Below are 15,335 nucleotides of genomic sequence, written 5' to 3'. Positions count from 1 at the left end.
GGCGTGATGCAAACAATCTATGAGAAACTCGGGAGGCTTTATATGGAGGGAAAAGGAAAGAGGAGGTGTAGATATCGACGATCGCGGTCTGAATGGCATGAACGATCAAGCGGTCCGTCATGCGGCTCCCCTCAACCCACCAGTGTTGTTATTGTCACAGGTGCATTGCCCCTTGCCTAGTTCAGCCGCACCGACGCCAGTCTTTCCTGGTACTGGCGCAGGCCTTTCGCTGCCGCCGCGCACTCGAGCGAAATTTCGCGCGTGAGTACGCGCCCCTAAGTGCGCCATTCGCACGTTTTTCGCGCGCGCACGTGACTCGGGCGCGTGTCCCGGGCCCCTCCACCGGTAGACCGGTAGACCGCACCAAGTCCCTGTTTCCGGGCTTCATTCTTTCGATCTGCCACCTCCATTAGAGTCTAAATCTAGAATTTTGATTACAATAAAATGGAAAGTATTCCACTTCTCTTTCAATTTGACATAAAAAACTATGTATTCATAATAAATGCTGGTAAATGCTGCTATCCTGAAAGCAGGCAAAGGGCATATATTTTTATACATTAAGATATATATATATATATATATATATATATATATATATGTGTGTATGTGTGTATATATATTTAGTAAATACATATTTATTAGATAATATTATCGAATGAAATATTTCATCTCGTCATTATATAATAACCAGCTTCCGCTTCTCACTAATGTTTTTCTTTTTAGTTGCTTTTTTCTTCTGAATCTTTTATCCAATGTGTTCCAAGAAACAGATACTCTCGCGTGCATTTAAACATTTTATCTTTCGTTTCCTTCAACAATTTTAGAACGTTGTTATAATTCGAAATTCGGGCTCTCCGGGCAGCAAGATAAAATGTCCGAAGAATAAAATGCCCGAATAGTCGCGGGAGGAAATAAGAATAATCTGTCTTTTGGAACGCATTGGATAGAATTCAGAAGAAAAAAAGAAACTTGAAAAACAAATATTGATGAGAAGCAGAAGCCGGTTGCTGTATAATGAGAGGACAAAATATTTCACTCAGTTTAGTATTGCATAATAAATGTGATAAACTTACTTGAATGATACTCGCGTATCTTAATGAAATATAAAAATATCTCCCTTTTACCTACTTTAACAGGATAGTGATTACTAGCATTTATTATGGATAGTTTTCTATGTCGAATTCAAAAAGAAGTGGAATATTTTCTATTTTACTATATTCAAAATTCGATTTAGACTCTAATCTCATTTGTCTTATGTAATGTCAAGTCTGATCATGTCTCATTCTCAATCTATCTACTTTTTCCATCAGTCATTATAATTTACTCCTTCGTACAAATATAGGTAAAAATTTTACTCGGTGGAGAAAATATGAAGATTTCCTTTCTAGTTTTGGAACACTTTCGAATGATAGACAAGAAAATGTTTATCGTTTTCGGAGAATTATTGAGTAAAATTTTTCTCGAAATCAATGTTTTGGAATATAGCCTAAGTAAAATTTTCTTCGCAAGCAATATTTTAGAATATAGCTTATGATTGTCGTCCTATCATCTGTTCGTATTCTTGTTTCGTGTATTTTTCATGAAATGGAATAAACATTTGCAGTTTCAGTTTTTCATTTCAGAAAAAAAACAATTGCATCACATAAGAATATCACTTGTAATTATTATGTCAAAATAAACATAAATAAATTTTGGGATGTATAGACATTAATTTGTGATGAGTCAATGTCCAATCGTTCGTGGTTGATCGATTGTTAAATAATCAATTTTTATGTTATCTAAAAATTGTGCAAGTAAAATATATAATTATATATTTACATTATAATAATATCTTTAGAATTATGCATTAAGTAATTGGAAAGTTTGTATAACATTATTTTGATGCACATTGTAGATATTCATTTATCTGCATTTTCTTAAAGAGATTTAATGATCAGTCTGGATCACAAATTTTTGCGTAACATAGCGGATAAACATATTACTTCATATTACTTCGGTACTGGATCGAGTGTTGCCGATCCCCTCAAACGAGTATGAACTGCGTAGTATAACTACGCTACACTAAGATCAAGCACCTCCGCTTTAAAACAAGCTGTGAAAAGTGAGGGGTAAGAGGAAGACAATTGTGAAGCGCCCTTTTGATTGATGTCCCTCTTGTTTTGTCACCTACACAACTGTCGCTTGTTAATTTCTAAATTCGGTCATTGATCTTATTGGGATTCAACAAAAAATATATAAGAAATTGTAAGAAATATCGAATATTAGAATATAAAATTATTTGTATATACTAGTTTGTAATCGAACTAAATTTTGTCAAATAGATCAGAAATATTGCTTTAATTTTTCATTAAATTTCCTTTATAATTTACATAAAAATTTTGTATGTCTCATATTTATTTGTAAAATTTCTCATAAAATGTTTATATATTTATCACGTTACAATATACCTAAATTTCATAATAATATAATAATGTATAAATAAAAATTTATGAGATATTTGCAAATTTATTTTTAAGAATAAAAAAATAATAGATCAAATTAAGCACTTACAATGTTAATGGATTGAATTTTAGATAAATTAAAAGAAAAAAAGATCTGGAAATTCTGTTCTTAAAAGAAGAAACGTTCAGCATCTTGATTGAATCAATCATCGGTTATTGATTTTTGGCTTCATTAATTCGTCATTCGTTGATCCCATTCATTACATACTTGAACCGGCAATTATCATTTCGTGAGCTTCCCAAAGTCTTTGAACTCGATTCACAGTTGATCGATTAGTCGATATCGCAGTTGTAATCCCCCCACTTCGATCTCTTCCTTTCCTCTCTCTCTCTCTCTCTCTCTCTCTCTCTCTCTCTCTCTCTCTCTCTCTCTCTCTCTCTCCATCCTCTCTCTCTCTCTCTTTTTCCCTCTTTAATTCATTTCACCCAATTCAGGTCATTCACCTCGTCTGTGAACCTGTTGCCGTAAGAACAGGATGAAAGTAGTATTAGAGATAAAAGCTAGATCAAATTGTTTCCCATCGCAAAATTCTATTTATAAGCTAGATCAGTACGATGTCTGGGTGCCGGCTGTCAAACATATGACGTCCTCTAAATTCCTTGTATTGGATCCTCGGGAGTTCCTTGAACCCATGTGGCAAATTTGATCGATCATCGACATCGATAAACCGGACTTACTTCTGTATGCGGCATCCGATATAAATCTCCAATCTTCAATCTTGGATTCTTTATCAATATTCCGACCAAGCGAATGATTTCGCGTTAATTCGAAAATATCATAGCGATAACGAATCCCGAAGGTGACGATAATTCACTAATCGAGTTGGTCGTATTCTTTATCGTGTAGCTTCTCGCACGTTTTTCGACATTTCTTCAAGCTCAATTTCCTCCTCCTGCCGATTACCAAGACGGTCGGCTAAACGATTCATCAGCGGGTTCGAATCGGGAGTAAGAAGCCAAGCTGTATTTCTCCTCAGGGCGTCAAAGTGTACCGAGACACGTCGTGCGATGTACTTGGAGACGGAATCTGAAACGGGCCCTAAGATCGTCTTCGCGAGAGAGGCGAGTTCGTCGACCCCGTCGAATTAAACGCGAGAGGCGCATCCTCTCTCGTCGTTGTTGGCGCGGCCGGTCGGCCGAATTCGGAGCTTTCGGTCAGTCGGCTACGAGACTTGTCGTTCATAAATGAAGGACGAAGCCCCGCCGGTGACTCCTAGCCGATCCGCGTGCGGCATTTACTCCACTTTGTCGGTCGTTCACCCCGCGGTAATCGGCCGTGCGCGCCTAAAGCATCGGCGATTATTCGTCACGTATCGCCATTTCGCGAACTCTTTCGCGATGCCTCACTTGAGATTAATGAGAAAGGCGTTACTGATGATACTTGGAAATTATTTGCGGAACCTTGCACATTTGGTGCGAAAAAAATTAATTGGCGAAAATCCAAATGGCGACAAGTTGTGTGCAGCGAAATGAAATATTGTGAACGAATCGTGCAATCGAATCGCTCATCACATCTATGTATGATGAATCTGAGGAAATGAGAGAGAAACAAATGTTTTCGTGCATTAATTTTTCAATAATAAAATTTTCTGTATTGATGCTTTTTATCGTAATTTGAAACTCTGCACAATATTAACACGAAAAGACAAAAATCATAACAGCTCTCGAATGTAAGAATGGAGAGACATAAATGATGTATCATTGAGAAGTTGAGAGTCTGATTGTCGTAATGCCGTTATTTTACCTAAATATCGCTGGCGTTTTTTGGCTTTGCTTGTACCAATTGGTAAGCTTTTCATCTAGAATATCTCGATTTCTCGATTCTATTATCTCACAAACATAATCATTTCACAGTTGATAACTGATATTATCGCATAATCATGCAATTGCGTATAATGTATTAGATTTCAGTTCCAATCGCCGTCGTAGGAATTTAAAACAAGAGCAAAGATATGCTTAAGCCTTAAGATTATTCTTAACATCTTGACCGCTGAATAATTGAAAAGATAGAATATTTGAAAATTATAAAAATCATAAAATGTCAGAAAATTCTTAAAACATCATGACCGAGATTGCAGTAATTCCACTATGTTTTGTTGCATGATTGTTGCAACAATTTTACTTCGATTGTTGCGACAATGTTGAGAGAGGATCGTAGGAATGCGGGTAACGCGATTTGGGTATTGCTGGTCGATGCGATTTTTATGTGCAACATCAGCGATCGCCCATAAGTTTAACAATTCGCAATAGCCATCGATAATGCGAATCGAAACACGTGTATTACATAACTTGACCCATTATTAACAGGTGTAATGCGCTACGTGCGAAGAACGAGGAAATGACCATCAAGCATATTTTCTTGCATAAATACAGCCACGTGCACGCAACTGTTTAATAATTTGGGTTGAAGCGAAAACAGATTCTGCAAAGTTCTAATTCCTCGTTTTTTGAGCGTGCTAGGATACACAATGTGCTTATTTATATTTATTAAATATTACGATATAAATAGAAAAAAGCAAGATTATAATTAATAATATAATATATTTTTTATAAACACGTAACAATTTAAAAAAGTCTACTATGTAATAAATGTTGTAATGAAAATTTTTAAAAAATCAGAAAAATTCATCTTTTTAAAAATATTGTGAAACTATGGTACAAAATTATTACAATTGAAAAGAATAGAAACATTTTGTAAAGATGAAAAGAAAGCTTGTACATAACAGCACCTCTTAATAAATAATTATTAATATATTAATAATTATATACAAATTATATACAATTAACAAATAATTAATAAAATAAAAATTTTTTTCTAAAATAAAATCAAGAAGAAATTAAAAATCTTGTTACATGACTTGTATATCGTTAGACAATTTCGCAACAGTTATTGAGGCAAACTCAACTAATCTCTGTGAAATCTTTCACAATATGGAAAATGGCTTTCACACAATCAATAAGGAAAATTGTCTTATTGTCCTATACTAGAAATTTCTCAGTGACTATCTATCCAATGAGATCTGTCACTCAATTTCCGCTTGTTACCTAGTTATTTCGAAAGTTCTGAGTCACTCATTTGCCGGTGCACCGCATCAGTCCGTTCACCCCTGAATAAGAAAGGAGTCATTCGGTGTTATCAACGGCAGGAGATTTAAAGAGATGCGTAGACAGGGGCCGGGAGGAGGGGGGGGGAGAGGTGGAGTGGAGAGGAAGGATCGCGAGCGGCGGACGTAGCGGCGATCGTCCGATGCGCCGCATCGCGAGCCGAAAATTTCGGCTACGGACGAGAGACTTCAGGTTATTGACTCGTTGGCAGTGGTCAGTGATGGTAACGGGCGAGCGAACGAGCAACCAGTCCATCCGTCGGACGCATCGCTCGGTCCTTCACCCGCCATTATCTCGACTACGTTACGTACGCGCACGTAGTACACGTGCTCGCAATATATCGTCTCCCTCGTGAACTTCGTCTAAGCGAGAAAAAAAATATGTCTCGTTCAAGCAGGGAGGAAAGCGGGCGCGAGCGCGAGCGTGCAAACGTGGATGCACGTCGCTACGGGATGCACGCCGCGAACAAAATTCAGCGTCGCGCATTCGTACGCGCGAGACTGTCGGTCGCGTGAGAGTTCCCCCTCGTTTTCTTCCTTTTGACGCGTGCCCGTTGCGCCTGATTTATCTCAATTTTTATTAAGAGATACGAATATGAAATTTTACGTACAACATTACGTACAACATAGTATTACTCTCACAAATTGGATTACCTCTGTCATTGACAAAAGTGATTTTGAAACTGTATCAGTTTTATTAATTTAGGTAACTCGAGTTTATCAAATGTAAAGTAAAAATGTCGAGTAAAAATCAAATTAGTTAATTTTAAGATAAATTCTAAAAATTTTATATTATTACAACCTCAGTTCTTAATTGAGATTTAATAAGTTTCATTTTAGTGTGTGTGTGTGTGTGTGTGTGTGTGTGTGTGTGTGTGTGCGCGCGTGTGTGTGTGTGTGTTTGCATATAATTATCTTAACAATAAACTTGAAGTTAAAATTAAATTTTAAAGTCTATTTAGGTACGTTGATGATATGTGTAAAATTTTGTGATGTTTAAGTGACGAAGATTTTGAAAGAGATCAAGGTAAGATTAAATTGGAGTCTGTGCAATTTTGAGACTTTTTTCAACACAGAATTATTTTTCAATATTTTAACGTATTTCATTATTTAAATATGGAGCCTATAATCTATATTCTCTTTTTCTTCTTCCTTCTTTCCTCCTAGGCTTGTATCTTTCAGCAGCGAACCCCAATTTTCAGAACATCACTCCATCGTTTTCTTAGTCGACCTACGTTTCTCCTTCCGTATGAGGATTTGTCCCTTGCTATTTTGACAATTCTTCTCTCTTCTATTCTGCTTATGTATTGGTTCCATTCTTCTTTTCCTCTTGTATATCCATTCATTAATATTTTCTGTGTTGCAGTCTCTTCTGATGTTTACGCTTCGTTCTCGGCCTAATAGAATTTTCCCGACTATTCTTTTCAATATTTTTATTTCTGTTGCTTCCAGTATCCCGCTGATCTTCTTAATATCGGGCCTGGTTTCCGCGGTGTAAGTCATTATTGTAGGTCTTACTGTAGCTTTATAGATTCGCGCTTTTGTTTCCTTTTGTAGATACTTGGTTCTCCAAATCGTGTCATTGACAGCCCGCTATCTTATTGCCCTATTCACCTGTTCACTCTTTCACTTCTCTTTTGGTGTTCCCACAGCTTGATATCTCTACTCCCAGATAGCTGATTGACATCTTGTCAATCACTTGTTGGATTACTCTTCCATCCAATTTTAACTTACATCGCCTACACCGATGTCGTCATGCACTTCGTCTTTCCAGGTGATACAGTCATATTCAGCTTTTTTCCGGTTGTATTAAAAATATAGAGCAGCTCTGCAGATCATCCTCGCTGGTTGCGAATAGTACAGCATCATCTGAGTAATAGAGGATTTTGATTTCCTGGTCTCCCATCTCGTAGTCTCTTCCCTCTCTCATCTTCAATTATTAATTATTTCATCCATAACCGTATTGAACAGGAGTGGGCTCAAGGAGTCTCTCTGTTATATTCCGCAGTTTACCTTAGAATCGCTTTAGTCAGCTTGGATTTGATTCTTTGAGTAAATATTATCTTTGCTGGTATCTCGCGATTGTACAATATATGAACTACGTCCTGAAGTTGAATTCTGTCGAATGCCTTCCGTAAGTCAAAGCACAGATATGCCGGTTTGTTATATTCGATGGATTTTTCTACTATCTGTTTAGAACCGAACATCGCATCCGTACAGAATTTCCTGGATCTGAATCCTTGCTATTCTTCGGCTAGGCTTATAATCTTATTGATTTTCTCGCTGATAATCTTAGTTGTTAGTTTTAGCGTAGAATCTATAAATTAATTCCTCTATAATTAACTGATTTCTGCTTATCTCCTCTTTAAAACATGAGGACTGTTGTGCTGATATTATTTTTATCTATATGATTTTGTTTGAACTTCGTTAGTTCCTGTGTTAGGTGCTGGCCTCCGTATTTAAGCAATTTATTAGGTATCCTACCCTATTCTAACTTGCGGTTTTTTAAGGACATGTGTACTTCATTATTTAATTATGGAATCTATGATTCGTATTCTCAACTGACTTTTACTAATAGAAGCCTCTAAAATGGTTTAGAAACCATCCATTGACTGAGAAGTCACATTTAATGTATTTTTGATAAAAATAAGTTCTGAATATGGATCTAATGATTTTTGTTTTCTAAATGATTGTCACATAAAGTAAAAAGATTTAAAAAAGAAACATTACACCATTGATCTTGCTGAATTAATTACAAGGAGTATCTTATCAAAACTCAGGTCAAGTTTAAGTCACTCTTAGACTGCCATTTTTTTCTTTTTTTTGGGGGGTTTTTTTAGATTTATTTCATTTGAACTAATCATAAGTTTAAATAGACAGACATATAGACAGACAGGTAGACAGACGATAAGATAGACGAAGTTGTTCAGAACATGAGGTCATGAATGGTCGACACGTGTATCAAAACATGTAAAGAAAGACACTGTGATTGATGATGAGTCGATGATCGAGACACTCGCTAATTCATTTCGCAGTAGGATCATTGATCGCAATGGCCTTGATCACAACAGCCTTGCGCGTGTATCTGATTTATTTGAATTTTTTTCCCACGAGTTGATCAATTAAGTTCCACAACCTGCTCGTAGAGTCTATTATTTTGCATGTGTTTATAATTTTGGAAGAAAGTACAAGTTATTTTGTCGCTTGTCTTTTAGCTAAATTTCTAATAAAAATATTATTAATACAATAATTAAAATGATAAATTATCTTCAATTGATAAGAAATTTCGCTATTTTTTTATATATAATATATATAAGTATTCTAATTATTTAAAATTTAATATTTCAATATCTTATTTCATGTGTAAATATAAATTCCTATTCGGAATGTCATTAATAAATAATAAGAAATTAAGATTTAATTTGTATAATCTTAAATAATTCAAATTTTTTATCTATTGATTATTTCTGAATAAATATCAATGTAATCAATTTGACGTAACTTCAACTTTTCTGATTCATTTCTTAAGTTTACGTTTCTTAATTGACAGTTTCGTGATCGATATATCAATCAATAGAAAAATTTTTCAGATTTTTTTAAAGAAATTGTACCGAAATTCGATAATTGATCTTTACTTTCGTAGGATGACAGATCGTTCAACTTTTTAATTAAAATTTGAAGGCTAATCAGGTTATCATTTTTTACTCTTGATATGTAGAAAAGGACATTGCACCGGGCCAATCTCAATGATGATTGCTTTGCCAAAATTTTAATGAAGAGTTTGATAAAGTACGCCAAATGCCCTTTGCACTTCGATTCGCCAGGAACGTAACGTGATGCAGATCTTAACGTGACGAATGTTTGTAAACGCATTATATTTTGATTCTACGCAATTACCTCTCTCGATTGTAATAATCATTCGCGTTTATCGCATTGCTTCAAGAGCAAGATGACCTCTCAGGGATAAATTTCGGCACTGTTTTGATCGAATCTATTTCAATTCTGTTTATTAACGACGTACTTGTTGTATCATTTATCGAGTATTGTTTTTGTCACATGTTTTTAAGTTTCAACATTAAATTGCAATCTATACTTTCAATTATCAAATTATAACATCTGCTTTCGTGACGAAGTACAATAATTTATGACATTTTAATAATTATAACATAAATTTTGACATCAGAATTTTTATTATGCATTCTATGAGAAAAATATATAAATCTTTACACTTTTAATTTAGTTAGCTAACATCTTTAGTATCTTTGATTATTTTTTATCATTCATAAAAAAATCTTGAATTAACTTTTTTCACAGATTTAATGCTATACATATAATGCATTATTTTTAATTTTAATATTAAATATTTTAAAAATTAATTTAGAAACTTAAAAATATACTATATATATATTTTTTAAAGTTTCCATATTATATATATATAAATAATATATGGAAACTTAAAAAAAAAATATATATATATATATATAAGATTCTATATCTGTAAATGTTATTTCAAAAAATTATCTTTAACGTACACATGTATATGTAAAATCTTCTGAACTTCAACATTTATAATGCATATTATGATTATATTATATATTATGTATTGAATGTGTATATTATATGATTATATTACTTAATGATTTAAATAATCATGCTTCTTCCCGAGTTCAAATTTTAAAGGTCATTCTTTTTATTTTATCGATGTGTCAAACTCAATTGTGTAACGTCCAATAGATATAACCGAACCTTATGTCTTTAAACTTTTGATAAATTATTATTGCCTTATACCTCATTAAGAAAGTACGTCGAAAAATGATCTCGGTCATCGGATTATCGTATATTGCGCTCTAAATTGAAAGGAATTGCTGCATATTGATCGAAGAGGTAAGCGCGATAACCTCGTGAAATTTGTCCGATAAGCAAGTTAGTATTAAAATATTTCTGTTTGTTTGAGAATACTTAAGAATATATTTCACACATAATTTCGCAACACGTCAATGATTTGTAAATATTATCAAGATTAAATTGATAAATTTGACTGATAAGTATAACTGATAAGCCTCTTATGTCATTCAATGACCGATAATATTGATAATTTGAGTTTCTCTCAGAAAATTATCCAAATGTCATTCACCTTCTATCAAAATTAATGGATCTTATTATCGTACATAAGTGATTAAGTGATAAAGTATAAATAACATAAATTCTGATAAATGTAAATTTGATATATATACATAATATGATATATAATTTATCTTTATACTGCTTGCGTAAAAAAGTTATTTAAATAATAAGTTTTGTATAGTTACATTTTTATTTCATGTTTTGATTTATGAAGATTTTGTTTCGATAGAGAATATCTAATTCTAATATGCTTCATAATAATTTACGAGCATAAGTGCTTCATACAGACATTAGGATTATAAATGAAGAGATTCAGTCGCACATGTAATCAGTTCACTTTACAAGTCTAGAATTCATCAAATATGGGGTCATTATCAATGCGAAAGTGCTTTGGTTAGCAATGGTAGCGTACAATGGGGTTATCAGCAAGATTTGACCTGATTTCTAACGGACGAGTATTCGACTAGCAGTTATGGGAGGAATATAACGGGCTTCCGAAAATTACCTAGGCCCGTTATTAGCCGTTAGAATTAGAAACAAACCTGTTGGATTGGCATAGTATGGATCCTTGTAAGGTAACCAATGTATTTTATGTTATTCCCTTATTCCGTTTGTATCTGAGAAATTTTATTTCTTACTCATAAGTTAAAATTGACAATTACACAAATATTTTCATATTATTTGTATTTTTAGACTACGAACATTGTCAACATTTATTCTTAGACAAAAAGAAAGATTACTTTTACAATTCATGTTTTTTGTATTTATATTTTCTTAAATTATTATTATTTAAAATATCATTAATCACAAATTGACCGTTACTTAACCACTTTATATATTTCAACTTGATTTATATAATTCAATAATAATATATTGTATAATATATAATTATATATACAGGATGTATAAAAAGTACCGGGACCACGAAAACTAAGCAGTTTAGGAAAAAGTATTTCAGATAAAAGTTGTAGATTTCAGAAAAATGTATTTACTGATCTTATTAGTTTAATTTTGACTGATGTTGCCAAGATCATATAGAGGTCAAGTTTGTTTTTTTAAATGGAAAGTCCTATTTTTTATTACATATTTTTGTAGCTGATCTCGAGAGCTCTGAAAATACTATAATATAAAGTGTTTTTTTATTAACTACTTTCTAAATTATGAGGTTTGAATTTGAAGTTCGTATACGACGAACAAGCATATCATGCGTAGATTGAAATCGACAATGTAAATTATTTAAGGTCATGAACGATTATTGGATATATCGGATTATCTGCTTCCATTCGACCCATATGCACGGTTTAGTGCCAGAAGAGATGTAGAGCAACTTTACACAAGATGCAGCAAAGATAAAATAAAATAATTAGATAAGATTTAAAAATTAAATTCAAAATTACAACTACAAACAAAAAACAATTTCACAAATATAATATTAAATTAATATTCATCAACGAATTAGAAGCATATTATGTAATTTATTCAAAATTGAGAAATTTAATTATTTTTATTATATTTTAATCACATCTCAATTTTATTAATTTCCAAATTTTTAAAATAGAAATTGACTTCTAGTAAAATCTTGATTATTATTTATTAAAACCTATTTATTTCTAAATTTATTAAGTATTACTGTTTAAGGCAGAGCTGACTATTTAACAAAAAATTATCAATAGTTAAAGATTCATGGAATGTACGTTATCATTTTTAATATTGTAGAAGAAAATATGTAACGTATTAAACTGATGTTTCATGCTACAATAAATTTGTCGGACATGTTCATCGATTATAAGATAAAGATTATCTCTACATAGTAAAGAATAGTTTCTTATAATTTCTCCAGGTATTCTTTATCCTAAAGCTAATACATTCTATCAACTCCCTCGATTCCAAGAAATATTAGTTTAAGAGCATATTTCAATAGTGACAGTTTTTTCGACATGACGTTTAGAAATTTCAATAGAAAACGATAGCGGATATTTCACAAACTTTAAGTCCACTAGCGATTTTTACATTAAAGCAATCTAGCTCTATTTTTTCAAATTTGAATATTTAAGATTTTTTTAGAAAGCACTGTTTAATTTCGATGTTTAATTTCAATATGTATGGTTCTTAGTTCCTTTTTATAAAGTATTTTAACATTTTGTATTGCCAACACTGAAATGCGCATAATATACGATATATTCTTTTCATTTTTTTATCAATCAAGTATTTGAACTCACAATGACTGAAGATCTTTAGATTCTGATATTATATTTAATTGTTGCTGTTTAAAAAAAAATGGAAATTTGTAATATGCAATGACGTATCTTTTTTAAAAAACAACTATGTATTTTCTTTATACCGATTGATTCTGTGCATAGAAGAGAAAACTATTAATCTTTCGATTCTAAGTTAAATATGCGTCTAATCACTTAGCATAAAAGCATCTGCGCCATTTTTTTGCAATAAATCTTTTCTCTCCTTCTTCAACCTAATGTACATCATTGATAAGCTTGTTGTTGCAGATGCTCTACTATAAACATTGATATACTGCTTTTACAAAATTAAATATAAATTTAAATTGAAATAATATTTAAAAGCGACATTATATTATAAAAGTGGAGCGATTCGTTATAATAAGTATTATATATTATGTAATAAATGATTGCGGAATTATGTGCTATTATCAAACGATTGATTTCATATGCTTACATATATGCTTACGTATATAATTACGTAATATTATGTCAATAATGATAAACGGCTTCTTATCGTTTATTATCGAAAATCCTGAAACACAAATAGTAGAACAGACTTTATTTGCGAATACAACAGAATGCCGCAATATATGCCGCATTAACACTTGTCAGATAAATTATACTTGCATAACGTTTTTTTTATTCTCAAGAGATTTATCTATCAGCAGAGACATAAAATCATTGGACAATCTTTTTATTATAAGTTTAATATTAAATAGAATTAAGACACTTGTCAAGTAGACAAGTAGCGTTTTTTTCTTTATTTCACATGGAATAGCTAAATTTACGGTATTAATCAAATTTCTTTTAGTGCAAAAAGTATTTAACCATTATTTGTTCTAATTATACATTGTTAACGTAGAGAAAAAGTCATGTCAAGTTAGTCTCGAGTATCGAGTTTCTCTAATGCCAAGATTACCGGCATGACTATCGCGTACCGCTAAACTATCGCGGAAGCGGGCGGGTGCAGCTACAGTGCCGCGTTTTCTCAGGAACAACGGGAGAGGGGGAACATTCGAGAAAAAGGTCCGACGCCGTCCACCTCTTAGTAATTGTTCGCGCGGTATATACCCTCCAATTAGAAGCTCGCGTGATCAAGCGCAACGGTATATAGGAGGCGAGGTATCGGCTAGCGCGATAAATGAACGGCGGTCTGGTATGCGCTCGCGAGTCGTAAGGCACGCATGTAAAACCACACGCAATACAACCGCCGATCGATCGGCCGATATAAACGTAAATGCGACACACGTGAGCGGTGCGCCCGCTTACTCGCTGAAACCGGGGCTGCAATTTCTGATTGTTTACATGCGAGGGCATTGCCCGGATGCCGCTTACCTTACACACATTCCAGATGTGTCCCACCACCGTCGCCATCTCTACCTCCTACGACCACCACCTTCTACTGCAAGCACGTCATGGGTCGTGCGGAATACGTTTGCGGTAGTGTAAGTGCCGTTCTAGTCGTTGCCTCTCGCCTTTTGCCAGGCGCTCTATCAGAGGTCCACCACGCCGATCAGCCGATGTCGACATCGCACACAGAGAAAATCAGGAAATGGCACAGGCTTAAACGGAATATTTGTCGGCTCTCTTTACACAAGCAATTGATCCGGTGTTGGTTTGCAGTTCATTTATTTTTTTCAACAAATTTTTTATTTCACGCCCTCCCTCCGTTATCTCGATCAAGTAAAAATCCGATGATACATTATCGTTCGAATCTTGATTTGATGAACGATTAAGCTTTTGATAACCTTAAAGAAGCTATCCTACAAAACACATTTATCGTGATTTTGCAGAGATGTAATATATCGAATAATTAAAAAAAAAAGAAAAAAAACAAAATTTTGATAATCTTACGAGATGTTTCAGATCTTTCGTTATCTGTCAACCATTATCTATGATCAATGTCTCATTTTATCTGCCATCAATGATATCGCCTTTTTCCATCCACTCGCAATATCGCCATCCAAGGTCCACGTCCGTGAGATCACGGGATCGATATTGATTGACGCCGACATCAATCGACAGGTCAGTGACCTATGCAACGTCATAAGACACAGCATACGTGACCAGAAAGCATCGGCTACGTCCATCTCGGTGAATCCTATTGATACATAGAACACCGGTTAAGCCAACCATCGCGAATTCGTTAAGGAAGAAGAATGTTGGATGCACTTATTGATACGTGCGTAGAATTTTATGAACCTATTTGCACAGCGTGCATCTAATGCGCCACATTCAACAATGGCGCAGGTATGCCATGTATTATTGTGTTGTGACTAACGATGTAAATCCTTGTTGATGGATTAGCGCCGTCTGAAGAATGCATTTCGCGCCGAAGGAAATTGTCCTATTTGCTTCGCATCGTTTCT

The 15,335-nt window shown here is 33.6% G+C and overlaps 1 long non-coding RNA gene across 1 annotated transcript in view; it reads right to left on the bottom strand.

The window, feature by feature from the left end:
• Window positions 1–15,066, bottom strand: part of LOC148935083 (uncharacterized) — a 31,895-nt gene extending 16,829 nt beyond the window's left edge. The window contains exon 1 of the long non-coding RNA XR_016140636.1: window positions 14,302–15,066. This is a non-coding gene — a long non-coding RNA (uncharacterized LOC148935083). The remainder of the gene's footprint in view (window positions 1–14,301) is intronic.
• Between the last annotated feature and the right edge of the window lie 269 nt (window positions 15,067–15,335).

The sequence above is a fragment of the Pogonomyrmex barbatus genome, unplaced genomic scaffold (assembly GCF_055798465.1).
Source record: "Pogonomyrmex barbatus isolate J1 unplaced genomic scaffold, ASM5579846v1 scaffold6, whole genome shotgun sequence".
NCBI lineage: Eukaryota > Metazoa > Arthropoda > Insecta > Hymenoptera > Formicidae > Pogonomyrmex > Pogonomyrmex barbatus.
Note: the sequence above shows the minus strand (reverse complement) of the source record. Positions and strands in the feature narration are given on the sequence as shown.